At 33.8% G+C, this 18,459-nt stretch overlaps 1 protein-coding gene and 1 non-coding gene across 6 annotated transcripts in view; both read right to left on the reverse strand.

Annotated features, from left to right (window-relative positions):
* The window catches only part of LOC115445604 (dynein heavy chain 5, axonemal), a 148,480-nt gene that overhangs the window by 55,054 nt on the left and 74,967 nt on the right, over positions 1 to 18,459 (reverse strand). The window lies entirely within an intron of this gene.
* On the reverse strand, positions 10,974 to 11,060 carry Trnay-gua. Its single transcript is given in 2 exon segments — positions 10,974 to 11,009; positions 11,025 to 11,060. It is a non-coding gene; the product is annotated as a tRNA-Tyr (tRNA).

Consider the following 18,459-nt stretch of genomic DNA (forward strand, 5'->3'; position numbering starts at 1 on the left):
AGATTTATTATACAACTATCATGCAATGGGTAATATGTAACTTTGATCTTATTAATATTGAACATTCATTTTGATAACAAGAAAGCCCGACGATAGATGGTTGGAAGGTATATTTCAATAATATTACAAAAACTTTACTGTCAGTGCGTAAGAAAACCCTAATATTCTAATGCATTAAAAATAAATTAAAATGCATTGATACGGATTGCGCTGTGGACTTATAAACTCCTAGTACACGGTGCATCATTGGGCAGTCTAGTGCAAGCTTGCACATGGCACGTGATTCCACATCGCCGAGATATATTCACACATAATATTATATAACTAAGTTTAAATATATTCAGTCTAGTATTTTTTTTATGTCTTGCTATGTAAAATTATCATTATATTTTTTTTATTGTTGTGCTTCTTGGTGTTGAATCAACTATTAAGTTCACATTTTTAAGTATCGGGAGTTCAGTGGTAGAGAGCTTCAGCGTATGACGCTGAAAAGGTCCTGGGTTCGACAAATCCAAGCGGTCTCCTTTTCTAATTAGGCACCATTTTTTACAAAAGAAGTTTTACGCCTTTACTTTTTTTTTTAGTTTTATTCAAATTATGTACAAAACTAGTGTGTAACAATATAACGATGGCCAGGAAGAGATTTCAAAGTTTGAGTATATTTTATTTTTATTTATTTAAATTAGGTTCTCCGTTCGTTGTTGTTTCTAGTCAGTATGTACTTAAATAGTAAGTATTTAAATCACTTTCTGATGTGTATAACAATTCATGGAATAAGCAGTATTTACAAGTACACGCATTATTCTTGTTTTATAATAATGTTACAAAACAAAATGTGGTTCGTTTAGTCATTACCTTGTATTGAAAAGTATATCATGGGTTTTTATTAGGAGGCTGCTTGAGTTGTAACGACTTGTGAGAAACTTAGTACCAAAAATATTAATGTTCATGTTTCATGGTTCAAAGCTTGTTTACATTTGTTTGTGATTTGTATTTTATATTAAGTATGTTTGTAAATAAAAGGGTTGTAAATGTAGCATCACATATTGTTTTCTTTTTATACATACATATATAAGTATATATAATTGAATGTCTAAAAAAGGCACATATCATTAAAATAATTAGTTTTTGTCACTACAAACACAAAGTTCCTAACCTTTAAGACCTTAAAAAGCAGGGATCTCAAAGCCAGATTCAAAATTTTTATGAATTCATTTTTCGTATTTTTAATAATATATTGGTAAGTTCTTACTTATCGAAAGCTGCCAGGGCAAAGGATATCTTCGGATTGATTCAAGCTGACGTTATATTTTATCCGCACCAGTACTAGGAGAGCATGATACACGAGGCGGTCTAGGTTCATGTGACCTAAGAGAGTATGCAGTAAAATATAGACTTTATCTCTTTTACATAAGGTATAAAATTATATGAATTTTCAAATATATCCAAAACATGACCCGTCCGAAGATATGAAGTTTGACGATAAAGTAACGCAATGAGATTATCGCAATAACGTGAGTTATCAGTTAATAATGAAAATGACTTTAAGGGGTTCATAACAAAAGTTTCTATGCATGAATCAGATGTAAAAAATTATTTGAATTAATATAACGCATAGAATTATTCAAAAACGTCCATAAAAAATAATGAATAGTAAAATCAGTGGCTATTCCACAATTGCTGCCATCATATACTTTATTATTATATCTTCATTTGAGTCGGGTAAGTACGAGTTGACTGGTCTCATTGAGGCGAGAGAAAATGAAAAACTCCATTGGTCAAGGCAAATAGGTAATATAGCCTGCATTCAACTTCCTTATTATTATGTCCTTACATATGAAGTTGGCGTTTTGTCGAACCTTAATAAAGACTTTCCCTCCCTCACACCCACCACTACAATTCCTGTACGCTAGGATTAACAGAGGCACGCATTTTATGACACCGAGCCGTGAATCTCGGCGAGTCTCAGGGAAAATTAATGTGTTAGTAGTACCCAGTATTGTTAAAACTTACTTAAATTTGTTTTTTGTTTGTATTTAATATTAATGTTTGTAAATAAAAGGGTTGCAAATATAGCATAATTGTTTATTTTCATTTTATACGTAGGTATATAAGTATGTATATTTTATTGCATAAAAAGGGTATATTGTTAAAAGAAGAAATTCCTTACTGTTCTCTACAAACAAACTTTATTAGGTAAACGTATTTTTCTTTCCCAAGCCGCAAGGACTTGAAATCAGAGATACCAAACCCAGATTCAAAATTTGGTTAAACTTGGTTTAAAGATTAGCTGAATAATGTTCTTTTCACATTTTTAATAATATTATTTTTAATAATACTAATGTCATATTTTGGTACTAAAGATCTATTCATATAAGTAATAAAAAATAACGCGACAAGATAATCGAAAGCTGCTAGCCAAAGCGGTGTGGATATCTTCGGATTGATTCAAGCTGACGTTATATTTTATCCGCACCAGTACTAGGAGAGCATGATACACGAGGAGGGCTAGGCTCAGGTAACCTAAGAGAGTATGCAGTACAATATAGACTTTATATCTTTTACATAAGGTATAAAATTATATCAATTTTCAAATACATATATCCAAAACATGACTCGTCCGATGATATGAGGTTTGACAATAAATACAGTGGAATTATCGAAATAACGTGAGTTATAAATTAATAATGAAAGTAACTTTAACGGTTTTATAACAAAAGTTTCTATGCGTGAATCAGATGTGAAGAATTATTTGAATTAATATAACGCATAGAATTATTCAAAAACGTGCATAAAAAAATAATGAATAGTAAAATCAGTTTCTATTCCACAATTGCTGCCATCATGATCATCATCGTAAGCATTACATACATAATTATTGGCCTATTACTTAAATTTTAATATACCAAACATGGGTTTAATGGCATGTAAAACTTACGAAATTATATTTACAGGTTTGCTTTTACAAGAACTTCTTGCAAGTAATAGATGATCGGAAATTGTTATTTCATACCTGTAGTATGAGGTTCGATTTCTTTGGTCTGTTTTGTTGGAATACAAAACAGTTCTGTTTTAGAAATAAAAAGTGAAAAAGTGTCAGATGATTGCGATTTTTATTTTTAATTTCAAAATCGAAACATCGGGAGAAAAGTAAAATATTAAAACCGCGATAAAATTCGTAAAATAGTTTAATTTAAATGTCTAACATTCGCGTAAACTTAAGAAATCATTATTCAAAATGATTATTAAAATTTATCATCAGTATGTCGGTGACTGAGAACTTTATATATTTTTTATGTTGTTTATTTATTTGTATGTTTTAAAATGCTAAGAAGACGACTTGACTTAGGTCGTCGAAATCAATCAAATGTGCAAAGAGCGACCTCACGAGCACACCGCACTGACGACCAGCGAGAGATAGATAATGATAACATTCATTATGGTAAGGTAGAATTGCGTTCCACAGTGAATAATAATAATAATGTCTGGTAAATTATCCAAATATTTAGACTTGGCACATGAGGTTACCGACATGTGGGATGTGGACTCTACAATTATTGTCCCGATTGTCGTTTCTGCGCATGGATTGATACCAAAGAGCCTCGACCAACATCTTCGGAAGCTCTCAATTGGCCGTTGGGTCGGAGGCGAGATGCAGAAGGCAGTATTGCTGGACACGGCGCGCATTGTGAGGAGATTCCTCACTTTGAATCCCTAACCGCCGCGCCGGTGGCTTGGGCCTTGCGCTTCGCCATCGGAGGGTCATACATTTTTTTATTTTTATATGCATGTTGTTTTTTAAATGTATATGTAAAAATGTAAAAAAAAAATACCTTTAGAATAAAGAGAATTGACCATAATGTCTGGCAGCACTAATCGTCAACTGCCGAATACATTCAATTTATATGAAAATATTGACAATTACTATATTTATCCAGTTTTATTTGTTTATTTTTGGCACAGTAAATATCTGTGGCATAGTAATTACATTTCTGTTAATTATACATATTATAACATAATGTAAATCACAAAAGAAATTATTCCGGAAATAATGGGTGTCAAAATTAATATGTATAATTAGCAAAATATTACTAGAAGACCAGGAGGCGTGGCTTAGCTGCAACTATAACGTAGGATTATATCCTCTTTGGTTTAAAATGACCAGCTCGCGCGTTTGTCCATTGAAATGTTACATTTTTTAGGCCTTACCTTGCGTTTTTTAGAGGACGCAATTTTATTTTTTTGAAGTGTAGGGGGGGTCAGTGTAAAGCTAAAACCAAGTTTGTGGGGTCGCCACCCTTGTCCCACGGCCGCCATCTTGAAAATAGGGGTTGAAATGGTTTTTACGATGTATCTCTTAAACTTTTTATCTGACAAAAAAAAAATTATAAACATTTTTTGTTGCAAATTAAATTCTCTACAACTTTGGTCCAGTAACTTTTTGTCGTAGAACTATAAATAAAAAAGTTATAAGCGAAAATCTTAAGAAATTCAATGTTAAGCAATGTCCATTGCAACGTCATCAGAACGTGTGTTTATAAGGTTCATAATACTTTTCTTTGTACTCTCATTACGTACAACACAAACCCGCGGTTGTCGGCTTGTACGCGAATTACTTGGATCCTGAATCGCTTTGGCACAGATGAAGCAATTGTTCACAAAATCAAAGTCTGGCTCTGGAGCTTCTGAAACTAACGATAAACTACTGGAGCTGCTGCTGCGATTCGTTTCCTAACAGTTCAATTGGAAACCATCAAATCAATCACGCGTATTGTGCAAATTTTTATTCAATTTCAACAGCATATGCCATAATGCCTGAAGGCATCACCTTTGTGGAATAACGTAAAAACATTATCGCTAACCACTAATATGAGAGTTTAGGTCAATTCTGTACATGAAATATATTTCCAAAATAACTATCAGGGGGTGATTAGGGATCGATACTGATCCCAAAAATGCAATTAGTAAAATTTTTGTCTGTCTGCCTGTCTTTCTGTCTGTCTGTCTGTCTGTCTGTCTGTCTGTCTGTCTGTCTGTCTGTCTGTCTGTATAACCGTTATAGAAACAAAAACTACTCGACGGATTTTAACTAAACTTGGTACAATTATTTGTCATACTCCTGTGCTGGTTATAGTATACTTTTCATCACGCTACAATTAATAGGAGCAGAGCAGTGAAGGGAAATGTTGGGAAAACGGGAGAAGTTACTCCATTTTTAAGCTTCCGTCGCGTGTGCAACCTTAATGGTTAAAGCTACGCAGAAATCATGTATGACGGAAATGTTCTCTTTAAAATTATGTAAAAATATCCCACGACAGCATATGTCTATCTTTTATGGTTGACTCACAATAACACGTGTAACTCCCCGATAGCTTAGCAGTTCGAAGCTTTCTCATTATATTTGTCTACTCTTACGTTTATAACACTCTCAGTCATCCCTAATTAAAAAGTTAACATTATTAAATATTCCATAAAAAAGAATCATAGAAATCGGTATAGAAACACCAAAGTTATACATGAAATACGCTAATAATAAGCCATAACGCGTGAATACTGAATCATGCTATAAGCTTCCTTCGATTTCACCAGGATCCCATCATCAGACCCTGACAGGACAATCGGACCACCTGCATACCATCATACTTAAAAAAACATCCCGACAAATTGAGCACCTCCTCCATTTTTGAAGTCCGAAATCCACGCGGGCGAAGCTGCGAGCGGAAGCTAGTTAACAAATAAAAGAGAACTATACAAAACTGTTAATTTAAAAAATAAACTTGTTGCTATTCCATAATTGCTCACATGCGGCTCTTGTTGAAGATGAGCCTGAGGAAACCTCGAGAGTTTCTTCATTCTCGGAGTGTAAAGAAGAGCAGTTAGAAATTGTAAAATATGCTACGTATTCACGTATCATAGATTCCACAGGTTGGTGTTTCGAAATTGTTGCTGCCACAGAATTTGTTGTATTTGTAGAATCTGCAAATAGTCAAAGGTCCATTGGATCCAGGGATCTGCTATTATTGTCAACTTGTTTAAAATGATTTAATAGAGGAGTTAAATATCTAAAAAGCTCAATAAATTTAAAATTGGTGTATATTGGTGAAAATCCTGGTCTTGCTAATGTATTTTTAAATAATCAAAGCTACTTAAAATAGTAACATTTTAAGTTTAGTCTTAATAAAATTAAAGAATAAAATCATTTTTACCATGTTCTTCACCTGTACAAAAAAACATCACTGTCCGAATACTTATGCACAATACTAACACTGACAATGGTCTTATTCAACAACTAATTAGACTCTATCGATCACATTTGCAATTTCTGGTCTTCCAGAACATGTCGATTTTGCAGGGTGGAGATATGAAATCTCAAAGTATATGTCTCCAGTCAAGCTATACTAACGCTGCTTAAGGTATGGCCATTTATTTTAGATTTGCAACAATTCTAAACGTTGTTCTATATGCAGTAAAACCCACATTTACAAATCATGTAACAAATAACATAACATTGCAGGAGGCTTTGTGCATACATTGCAAAAGAAACCATATTAGCAATTCAGGTGTACTCTATAAAGAAAAAGAAAATAGAAAGGAATGAAAATAAATACATGTCTCAAAAATGCATTCAGACATATTCAATGAAATAAAATTTCGTCCTCAAAACATGAAACGCTGCATTGACTTTCAAACAATTCTCATCTATGACAATAAAGCTTTAAACTTTTTAGTTGAGTCAATAATTCATATTGTGACCTTAAGTAAAACTAAAGATACACCGATTTGCAGTAAAAATGTGCTCTATGTACTAAAGTTAGTGTGTAAAGAAAATTATTTGAGTTGGTTTGAAAGTTTGGATACGAAATATAATTTACGAATAGTTTCATGTATTTTAAGTCCTTCAGTAAACTATAATATTTTATCTTTATTAATAAAAAATACATACCACTTAATCAAATTTCAATTAATTCTACAAATAAGTTTTCTTGATCAAGTAAGCTATGATTAAGAACATTGGGTGATGAAATTACAATTAGTTTCAATTAATTATATTTTGTTTGCTTTGTCAATTATAGTGGATTTTGAGGTCGAGTTTATTGTTTGTACAAAAAGTTTATTTATTGCATAGGCCGGCATACAAGCGAATGGGGCATCCGATTTTTAATAGGTAATCTTCATAGTTCATCAACATCCTAATACACTAAGTATCTTAGATGCGCTGCCATCATGAGATAAATAAAGAAGGAATTGGGAAGGAGTAGGAATGTTATGACTTGTATGAACTTTGGGTCTACGAAATCTGACTCACCACGCGAAACGCAACATCATTATATCTAAATGATTTTTTTTTAATGTAATTGGATTTAGGCTCTGAGTTCTGTGATACCAATAAAATTCGTTTCACATTCAGCATATCAAAATGTAAATGGACCGAGCTGTTGAAAACGCGGTCTTTGTACCAAGACCGCATAGATGTGAAGGAAGTAGCAAAATAGAGACAACGTCGATTCGTTATGCGCATGCGTAACTTGACCAAGCAATCAATATGGTATTTACGTCTGTTGAGGGTGTTAGGACGTCATAGGAGCATGACGTGTGTGAACGAATACGTTACATACCGCCAATACTTCAATTACCACAATTGGTATTTTGCTAGCCAGAATAATGAAAATTAAGTACTTGAATATTTTTATTGTTAGTAATGATGTTAGTAATTATGCTCGGATGTTATCCTAAATCTAGTGAAAAAGAAGTGCCAAAATTCTTTCAAACATGAATATACACGATAACGCGAAAAATACAAAAGTATCATGTTTTTATTTTTTCTTATACATTATAAAAATAATAACACCTCTGGAAAATTAAACCAACAAAATATATGAACGAACAAAATTATACGAGAAATTATAAATATTAATAAAATAACCAAAATTTAAATCACTTCTGACACAAAAAATCTCTAAAAAGTAAATATTATGTTTATTCGTCCCTTAGATATACGTTTTTTATTTGATTTGAAAAGATTTTTGAGTTATTTAATGTTTTTATTATTTTTTTTATTTCAATCTTTAAAGTTACAATTTTCTCCATTATGAGCCTCAATCATCAAAATGTACTAACCTTATACAAATATACGTACTTATTCATGGAGATCTTTCATGAATAAGTACGTATATATATATGAGCCTAAATATATTTGCTGTAACTTGCTGAGGAGTTGAATATCCCGCAGATTATCTAAAGCTGCAGTTTCAGCTAAAGGTTGCTACGTCTTGAAAACACCACTGAAGCATTAGTATACCCAATTCAAATCAATAGAACTTGCAAAAATAGAAAAAGAGCTGATGATCTCAAATACCTGAGTAGATATACCTGCATTATAGCTAAGAAACATCTCGATCATGTCGGATTTAAAAAAAACGCATCAAAATCGATCCATTTCACAAACAAATATACTCAGATGCATAGACAACAGATACACGCCATAAACTTATAACACCCTTCTTTTACCCTTGGGGGTTAATAACAATAAGAGTAAATTTGCTTTTGGGAAATATTAAAAAAATAACTTTTCAGTACCATTGGTTTTAACATTTAACTAGTCATTAAAATGACATCAGGATCATTTAAAATTCATATCCATAATATCTATATCGTACAATAAGTAAATTGGTGTTATTTATAATTTTAGTCCTACTATAGAAAACAAAATATGTTTTGCAGCTTTTAATCTATACTATTATATAAAGCTGAAGAGTTTGTTTGTTTGTTTGTTTGAACGCGCTAATCTCAGGAACTACCGGTCCAAACTGAAAAATTCTTTTTACGTTGGATAGCCCTTTGTTCGTGGAGTGCTATAGGCTATATATCATCACGCTATACCCAATAGGAGCGGGGCAGTAATGGCTAATCTCAGGAACTACCGGTCCAAACTGAAAAATTATTTTTACGTTGGATAGCCCTTTGTTCGTGGAGTGCTATAGGCTATATATCATCACGCTATACCCAATAGGAGCGGGGCAGTAATGGCTAATCTCAGGAACTACCGGTCCAAACTGAAAAATTCTTTTTGCGTTGGATAGCCCTTTGTTCGTGGAGTGCTATAGGCTATATATCATCACGCTATATTCAATAGGAGCGGAGCAGTAATGTCTAATCTCAGGAACTACCGATTCGAACTGAAAAAATATTTTTGTGTTGAATAGTCCTTTGTTTGTGGAGTGCTCAAAGTTATATATCATCTCGCTATGACCAATAGGAGCGGAGCAGTAATGAAACATGTTGCAAAAACGAGGAAAATTATGAGTTTTGAGACCTTCCGTTGCCTGCGCTTCGTAAACGGTTAAAGTTATGCAACAATGATGTATGACGGGAATGTTTCACTTAAAAAGTTCTAAAAAATATATTATAAAACAAAAGTCCCCCGCTGCATCTGTCTGCCTGAACGTGTTAAACTCAAAAACTACCCAACGTATTAAGATGAAATTTGGTATGGAGACAGTTTGAGACCCTGGGAAGAACATAGGCTCCCGGGAAACTACTACTTTTATAACGGAAAACTTTAGCCTGAAAAACTTTATAACGCGGGCGGAGCCGCGGGCAAAAGCTAGTTATGAATAATATGAGAACTGTTTTATAGGTCCTTTCCTTTATATGTCTTAAGTAGAAGTGAACGATTAACACACGATTTAGCTACAAGACACGTGGGATGAAAATATTGAGAAAAAGAATGTCGACGATTAACGGGAACACTGGGGATCGTACCCAGGAACTTCAGCGTATTACGCCGTAGCTCTACCATTGAGCTATGCTCCCTTAGCGTGATACAGCGAACTTAATTATTTATTGTAGGCTAAGCCGTGAGCTGTCCTAGACTGTGCCTATAGTAATGGGTCGGAAATATGAGGTGTGGTAGTGATAGGTAAGGTAAGTGTCCTGTAACATATTATGGTACACAATATCAAGCTTGGGAGACTGGTCTTTGTTCATGGACTAGTAAAAGCTTTAGATAATCCCGCTTAAAAAGCTTATGCGTTCATATGCTTTTTGGTAGGGCCTTTTTGAAATCGTCTTAAAGGGTTTTAGTGTAATTACATAATTGATAAATAAACACATTGTCAATTAAAATTAACAAAAATCATTTAGAAAATAACATACACGTGTATGTTGTTTTTTTTTATTTTTATTGCAAGTCTTAGCTAATCATTCGTTCACTTGTACTGCACCAGAAATGTGCCTGTGCAGTGAATAGCAGGTTTTGTCACTATTTGTTTCAATAAAATTTCCTATGAAGTTAAATAAAATTTCCTGTGTTTACTTTTTTTTTTGTGTTGTAGATTTCATAATGGTATTTGCAAACACTAATATAAAACCTATCTGTACGAGGGAATCAAACGAACTACTGAAAATATATCCTCAGATTCAAAACCAGAACTTTCAAATTTAAAGAGTTTTATAATTTCATTTTAATCTTAATCGCTCATTTTATTGGAAAGAAAAAATCGCGAGAAAACCAACAGTAATAAGTATTTCTAGGGTATGTGATATCTGCCGATTTGGGTTAGATTATCGTGGAAGACCAGGGCAAGCAGTCAGTACATCATTACCAACGGTACACACGCCATTTTGTGATACTAGACGGAACTACGACCTTCAATACTTGACTATTCGCTAATCTGCAACACGAACCCTGTGTATGTTATGGTTTCGATTATGATCCCTAGATGTCTCTCACCGAATTTCAAAACAATGATATATAAATAAAATTTTCTAAGTTGTATTTGTAACGAACACAAGGATTAGTAAGTAAGCAGGATTAATCAAGTTTATATAAGTACTCAATGATTCTCGAGTTTAATTTTATAATGTGTGTTCATTTCTGTAAAATATTTTGATTGTATAAGTTTAATAGGTTATTAAATAATCATTATTAAAGTTTAATAACAAAATATTTTGAACGGAAATAAGGCAAAAAGTCCCTCGAGCCGGATTTGAACCAGCGACCATTGGATAACTATTAACAACTTCTACAGTCCACTGCTCTACCCCTGAGCTATCGAGGGATGTGAAATTATGATCGTATCTGTGCAACTATTCCAGAATAAATACATGCACCAGAACATTTGTGGGCGGGTCCTGGCGTCCTCGTAGACCTAGTATTGATTTAGGGTGACTATTATTAGATTACTGAGTACTAGGGCCTTACCACCATATACAAACATCGTATTGCAGGAACATTTTGTTTCATTCTTGAAGTAATATTACTCAAACTCCTACTAAGACCTCATAAAAATATTGTTTTTCCCGTACGTAGCGATGGAAAATAATGAATGATTGTTTATTAAGATGGGTAAACATTTTATATATATTATGTTCCAAGTCACGCATATACTAATAACTGAACTGGTTCTAAATTGAAATTTCTAAATTTTATTCTGTTGTTGAAATAATATAATTTATAAGTGCATTGCGAATAAATATTATGATGTATAATTGTAAAATATATCATTATGATCAGTTATGGCCAACTTCACGATGTAAGGATGTCTTGATTGATCCTTATACGAGAACGGTACATAGCAAATATAGATTGATTGTACAGGCCTGGAATTGGTACAATAAGAATTTCCAACATTATGGATATATTTTATAAGAAAGCAAATAAGTCTAGATCTTTAATCACTGTAAAACTATAAGTTGATGCTAAAGATAGTTAGATGCGTGGTATAGACATTATTAGTCTTAGGTACTTATAAAAAATTCGCAAAGCTATCCTTAGTTAAAACACAAATTTAGATTAGTTGTAAGTCAAAACTCGCCATTTTGCCTGTTAATAAGGCTTAAATTAGGAATCGGTGATGTTTTTGACAGCTATTTAAGCAATTTTTAACCACCTTTTAACGCTCAAACAAGTTTATAAATAAGACAGTATGTATCTGCTTGCTTTTATTGTCGACCAGTTTAACTAAATGCCATTGAGTATAATATAACTGTCATAATTAATTTGTGTTGATAATTTAAATAGTTTGTTCAAACCCCAAGGGCACATACCTCTGATTTTTTCTAAAAATATGTATGTATTACCCGTGAATTATCGCTTGTTTTAACGTTGAAGAAAAACTTCGTGAGGAAACCTGCAAATAGAAGTTCTCGAAAGGAATTTTGAGGGTGTGTGAAGTCTACCAATTTGTAATGGGCCAGTGTAGTGGACTAAGGCCTAATTCCTCTCTGCCTTACTATTATGTAAGGAACATATATGGGTAATATATATTTAAAAAAAGACAGACTAACACGATACTACATAAATGCGTATGCAATGGAAAGCCAGTTTGTTATACCCCATCGTCTTCCATGTATATGAAGATATATGTGGGAGACGATGGAGTATAGCACCAGAACCTCATAACGTTATAGGATATTATAACTTGCATTTGGCTATCAGGAAGAAGAGTGTATTAAAAATGCCTAGGGAGGGAACGAGACAGAAAGTGGGCAGTACCTGGATGCAGCATGGCGCTGTTACCATAGCAACGCCGACCGTAGACAGTCTACATGCGCAACAGTTAAAAAACATATCATAAGATACATCAAGCGATTCTTACTTATCACCATGGAAGATGAATTATCCAAAACTATTTCACAGTGCTCATCTTTTCTATCCTATTATATAACACTAAAGAGTTTATTTGTTCGAACGCGCTAATCTCAGGAACTACTGGGCCCTTATTCTGTATGATAGTGTAAACGCGTAACGCGGCCGTGTCATGTTATCTTCGAGAAATGTGCGTGAAATGGTATTCTGTAAGCCAAATCTCTATAGTCCTAAACATGATGCGTTGTGTTAAGTGCTTGTTACGCACTGTTAAAATAACGTTCGGGATAGAGAATAAGGCCCCCGGTTCGAATTAATTAAATATTTCAGTGTTGTATTGCCCATTTATCGAAGAAGGCTATTATAATATCACGCTATGACTGATAAAGTGGAGCATCAATGAAATATTTATTCATTTTGAGAGCTTCCGTTGCGCGCGCTGTGTAAACGGTTAAAATTCCGCAACAATCATATATGACGGAAGTGCTCTTCTTAAAAAGTACAAAAATATACTCAAATTAAACAAAGTTCTCCCCACCGTATTTATCTGCCTGCCTGAGCTCGATAAACTCAAAAACTATACAACGATTTTCTATAAAATTTGATAGGGACATAGTTTGAAACCCTTGGAAGAAAAAACTGCAACAACAACTACTTTCTATCCCGGGAAAATCTAAAGCGGGACTTTAATCCGGGAAACGACTTACTAACATATAAAGCTGCAGAGTTTGATTGTTTGAAAACACTAATCTCAAGAACTACTGAACCGAGAGGAAAATGTTATCACTAATAGGAAGCTAAGTGACTCCTGTGTGTCATTGGCTACTTTTTATCCCGGGGAAACATGAAGCGGGACTTTAATCCCGGAAAAAATCTCTCACGCGGGTAGAGTAAAAGCTAGCCTATAAAGTATACCTGTGCAAAATTTAATTCTGTGTGATCTGTGGTACAAATATTTTTATAAGCACCCTTATTATACACCCAACAGCTATTTCCACAAATATTATTAAATAAATGATTTGCTGTATTGGATGTTAATTGTTTATTGAATATATTAATATACGTAACGATATAATTTCTTAATCTAACATTGACAGTGTTTCAAATTTGATCTGAATCCGTTCTGCCATTACCGCCTTTACTTCTAATTAATATTTAATCACCTAAAAATCTTTTTACGCTTTGACATTCATAATACTCGTATTGGTAAAAGAAGTCGGTTAATAAATATTGTCGTAATAGTTCGTAAACTCAACAATTTGATTCCAAGGATCAAGGGAGAAAAAGAAATATTTGTAGAAGTATATAATAAACAATTGAAATTTATTCAAACGTTATCGGTCAAGTTATGTTATCCGATGAAATTTATTTTAGTACACTATAACAAACAAATTGTAACGCTTTCTATAAAAGTATTATCTGGAATAATGATTATTTTTGTTGGTTTACGTATATGGAGGTCCCCAATCACAACTACACCATCGTTTTCCAAAAAAGTTGAACACCATTTTATAGCAAGATAGAATCTCTTACGGCGCCCATTACGCATGCTCGGTAGCGGTACAAACGGCACAATAAGATGGTCTGTATTCTGTAAGTAACAGTTTTTAGAGGAAAACATAAAAAATTGTGTCTATAATCTATAATTTAAAAGGCTTTGTCCATGAAGACCAAAGAAGGAAGAGACATTCAAGAAAACAATTTTTTAATTCAAATTACTCTGCTGGGCCTCAAACTATGTCTATACTAAACTTTATTGAAGTCAGCGCAGTGGTTTGGTCGGGTCGACTGCGCACGCGTGAAAGAGTTTTTCGGAATTAAAATCGCGCTATGTCTTTTTTGACTGTTCTTCCCTGGGTTTTAAAATGTCTCCATACCAAATTTTATTGAAATCCGGTGTAAGCTACAACATTTTAAAATAGTCTTAACAATATATATTTTTTTAAATACCCATGTATACCCGTCGGGTATTAACTTCTAAAATGTAGAGTTGAATGGCTTATTTGATTTTCTCGGAAATGAATAATGTCATGTTAGGATTCTGTTGCATTTTACTGCGTAGTTAGGATCTCATAATTACGTAGGAGTTAGTACCAATTTATATGATTGTGGTAGTATTTAGTAGGGTATACACCGCCATTTCCGATTAAGTGGGGTGGATGGTGGAGGGTGGTTAGCTACCTAGGTACTACGATGCTGTAGAATAGGAGACAGACATACGCCCAACACGTGTGTTAAAATAGTACAACTACAGGATGTACAATTAAAATGGCGCGCGCCCAGATCGATATTTACTTAATAATAACTATTAAGGGGGGGCAACCTCGGAACAGCAGTACAAGAGAACATATAACAGCAGATTAATCTCTAGATACATTTTGAAAAAATATTTTTACCATTTCGTTCATTATCTATAGTAATATACGATAGTAACTCTGTCGTTATGTTTATTACTCTATTATGGTTAAATCATTGAACTATTATTGGTAGAAATTGTAACGAAGTATGCTTAAGCCTTAAGGGGATAGGCTAATTGTATCCCTAGAAAGGTTTTTCACGCAGGTGGAGCCACAAGCGAAAGTTGATAAAGATTATCGTTTTACTTTGCATTGCACCTGTATTGTTTCATCCAGGACAGTCCTCATCCAGCTTCTTCCCGCCACTTGGACCATGGAGTCTACAATATTAGAGCCCATAATATTTTTTAGAAAAGATATGTTGTCTAAAAGATGTTATATATACAGTAATATAGTACGTTAGTACTGATTGGCAGAAGGCATAATAGACTTAAGAATACTAAGATCTGCGGACTGCGGAGTGTTTTAATTTATAGAATATACAAATAAGTTAACGTACTCGTGAGGTGAGTTTCTCAATCTGAGGCTTCCAGTTACGAGAGATATCAATCAGAACGCCAAGATATTTAACTACGGTAGTTTTCGTCAGCTGCGGACAGTGACATAGTAAGGTATGTAAGTTCGTAGTACAGTCGTTTTTGTATGCCTTTAGGGCACGATCGATGATCATGTTTGGACAAGCCCGGTATAATTTCCTCAAGAAGTCTTTTCCCCACACCCGCGAAAGTCGTTGACATTATTAATTGAAGAGGAATTATCAGAAGGAACGTTCAATAGCTCTACAGGTACTGAGATATATCATTGCATAGCGGTTGTATTTTTATGAGCATCCAAGTGGCTTTAATGTTGTTTTAGCTTTCGGAAGCTCATTTCTTTCATACTCCCTTTTTAGACTCTGAGCAATTTATTACAAAAGTTTCTGTATCTTAGGTAGGTTACTTTTAGTGTGTAATGTTTTGGAGCTTTAACTACACAATAAGCTAGCACAAAAGCCACTACATTTAATTAAATCGGAACCTAAAAGAACGGTTGGCAGACCTCAAGACTCTGTGAGCTCATTCTGCGTAGATCGGACCATCAAAAATAAGTTTAAAAAACAAAATAGTATAATTGTAAAATGTAAGTAGATATTGTAACTTTGACTTTTCGAATATATTGTAACTTTGACTTTTCACGAAGGTTGCAAAGTCTTCAAAACGTCTTCAAAAGAAAATAAGGACTTAAAAACCGCGATGAAATCCACAAAAATAGTTTTATTTTAATGTCTTAACATTCGTGTAAACATAAGGAATCATAACAACAATAACGACGAAAATTATTGGAAATTTAAACTTTTTTGATCACAAGGGAAATGTTTTTTTTAGGTAAATTGAATAATTTTATCAAGTTGAATTCTATCAAAAATGAATATTGGTGAGCTATCCTCTTAACGTATCGTAAAACGTATCGACTTATTAAATCCCGTTCATCTAAAATAAAGTCGACGAAGTATCGAGGGAAGACTTAATTAAATTGTTGGACTGGCATTTCACGCTAAAACGCTCAATGTTGGCTAATAACGTAAATCATTATGAAGCAACCAGAAACGATAGTGAGAGTCGGAGACTTTGGACTCTTTTGCGTGGGAGATTTATTCGGGAGCTCAAGATAGGTTGAGGAAAAAACTTAATTTAATGTTCGTTAAAGCGTTAAAAATAGCTCGAAAAATTTCTTATGCCCGCGCCGCGCGTTCTTCTATCTGTATCCTGGAGAAGTGGGTCAAGCAAGAGCCCGTTCATCGCGTTGGTAAGCGTCAAGCATCACGTCACGTCAGCACAAGCCCCATTACGTCGTGGTCTTCACCTGATAATCGATGTTTAGTTTTTCCTTCAAATCATTTTCATTTGCAATACTTTTAAAGTTTTGATCTATTACAAACAGTCTAATATTTTAATGTGTCTCCACTCTAAGCAGAAGTCACCTTTTGGACATTTTCTTCTGAGGTTAAAAACAATAATTTCAGACCATTAATTCGATTTTATGTAATCAAAGAAGGCGGTACTCTATTATATGTTTTTAAGTTTAATGTAATTTAGTCTGTAGTTCATAATACCTATAATTTAAATATTAAGGCAAATGTCAATAAGGTGCAACAGATTATTAACCAATTCTTAATTCTGGATATTTAGTAGGATAAACTCAAGTGTGAAGCGGTAAAAGAGGGTGAAGAATTAGAAGAAGCTGGGGATCATGTTGAAGGAATGAGTAGCTTAGTGCCTGATTTGCCATTATTTTATGGCAAGATGAAATGCCACGAGAAACGAGCTGGTATTTAGTCTGATTTATTCTATATGCAAATGGTGCTTATATAATAATGTGGTACGTGACGTACGTGATTTACACTCATCCAAGCATCTACGTTATACTATGTGCGACGGTGTCCCTGTGAGGATACCATAGCAGCTGATGAATCAGAGTCCAAGAGTCCTACAATGGATATCAATTCTGAAACGGAAGTTCATGTGGACATTGTCTAGGCTTTTGGGCCGACACTTAGATCAAGGCGAAATATTATAAGATTATAAGAATTTTTATTATTTTCTTTAATTTTTATTTTGTTCAGGAAGGCTTTTAAATTCCTATGGAAAATCAATAAGCCTTAGAATTTAGTTCAATATTAAATAAAGTGGGAGGCCTCCGGATACCACCCCTTATAATTTACTCACACAGAGATGCAAATACGTGTACATCTCTCTGTGCCTGTATTCGCCTCTGGTTTCCAATAGCGACCGCCAACGCACACAAATAGCTTATCGATTTAGTACCGACAGTAAAGTATTTCTAGTTTATCTGCTAGGTAGATATTTTCCTGTACTCACAGCTTCCCTCCCGTACCTACCCTTCATATATTTTTTGGATGTACGGTTAAGGAGTAAAACAATACCTTCAAAATGTTTTCTAGAATTAATGCTATTTATTATAGTAATAGTGGGTGTTGGTTCCGGCTCCAGTCGCGTGTAAGACCTTTTCCGAATTATGTGCTCCACTGGGCATATTTCCGGAATACAGACAGTAGCGTTCAAAGAAATGTCAATTTTGAAATCATAATATAGTGGAGTCTATGTTTAATTCTTAGTAAAATTTTATTCAAAACCTTTAGAATTTAAAGTATGACCAGAGCCTAAAACATGAATTCCCTTTTCTATAGATAATAATATAAGAAAACAGCTGACCATGCATTATAACCACAAGTTTAATCCTGGGTACTCGTTTTAAGGGGCTGACATTACTAGTAGTAATAAACATCCAGAGAAATCAAGATTGATCTATAACTAGAAAGCTAAAATAAAATATTGTAATGGTAGATAGGCAATTTATCTGGCTTAATCCCAGTTTACACCCGGAAATATTCGGCTGCGTAGACATACTCGCAGAAAAGAAGCTAATTCACGGGGCGATATTCTATTATTTGTCTGGGTACACGTAGTCTAAAATTGTCTAAAATTGTATTCTGTAATGATTGCGAATATGTAA

The sequence above is a fragment of the Manduca sexta genome, chromosome 27 (assembly GCF_014839805.1).
Source record: "Manduca sexta isolate Smith_Timp_Sample1 chromosome 27, JHU_Msex_v1.0, whole genome shotgun sequence".
Lineage (NCBI taxonomy): Eukaryota > Metazoa > Arthropoda > Insecta > Lepidoptera > Sphingidae > Manduca > Manduca sexta.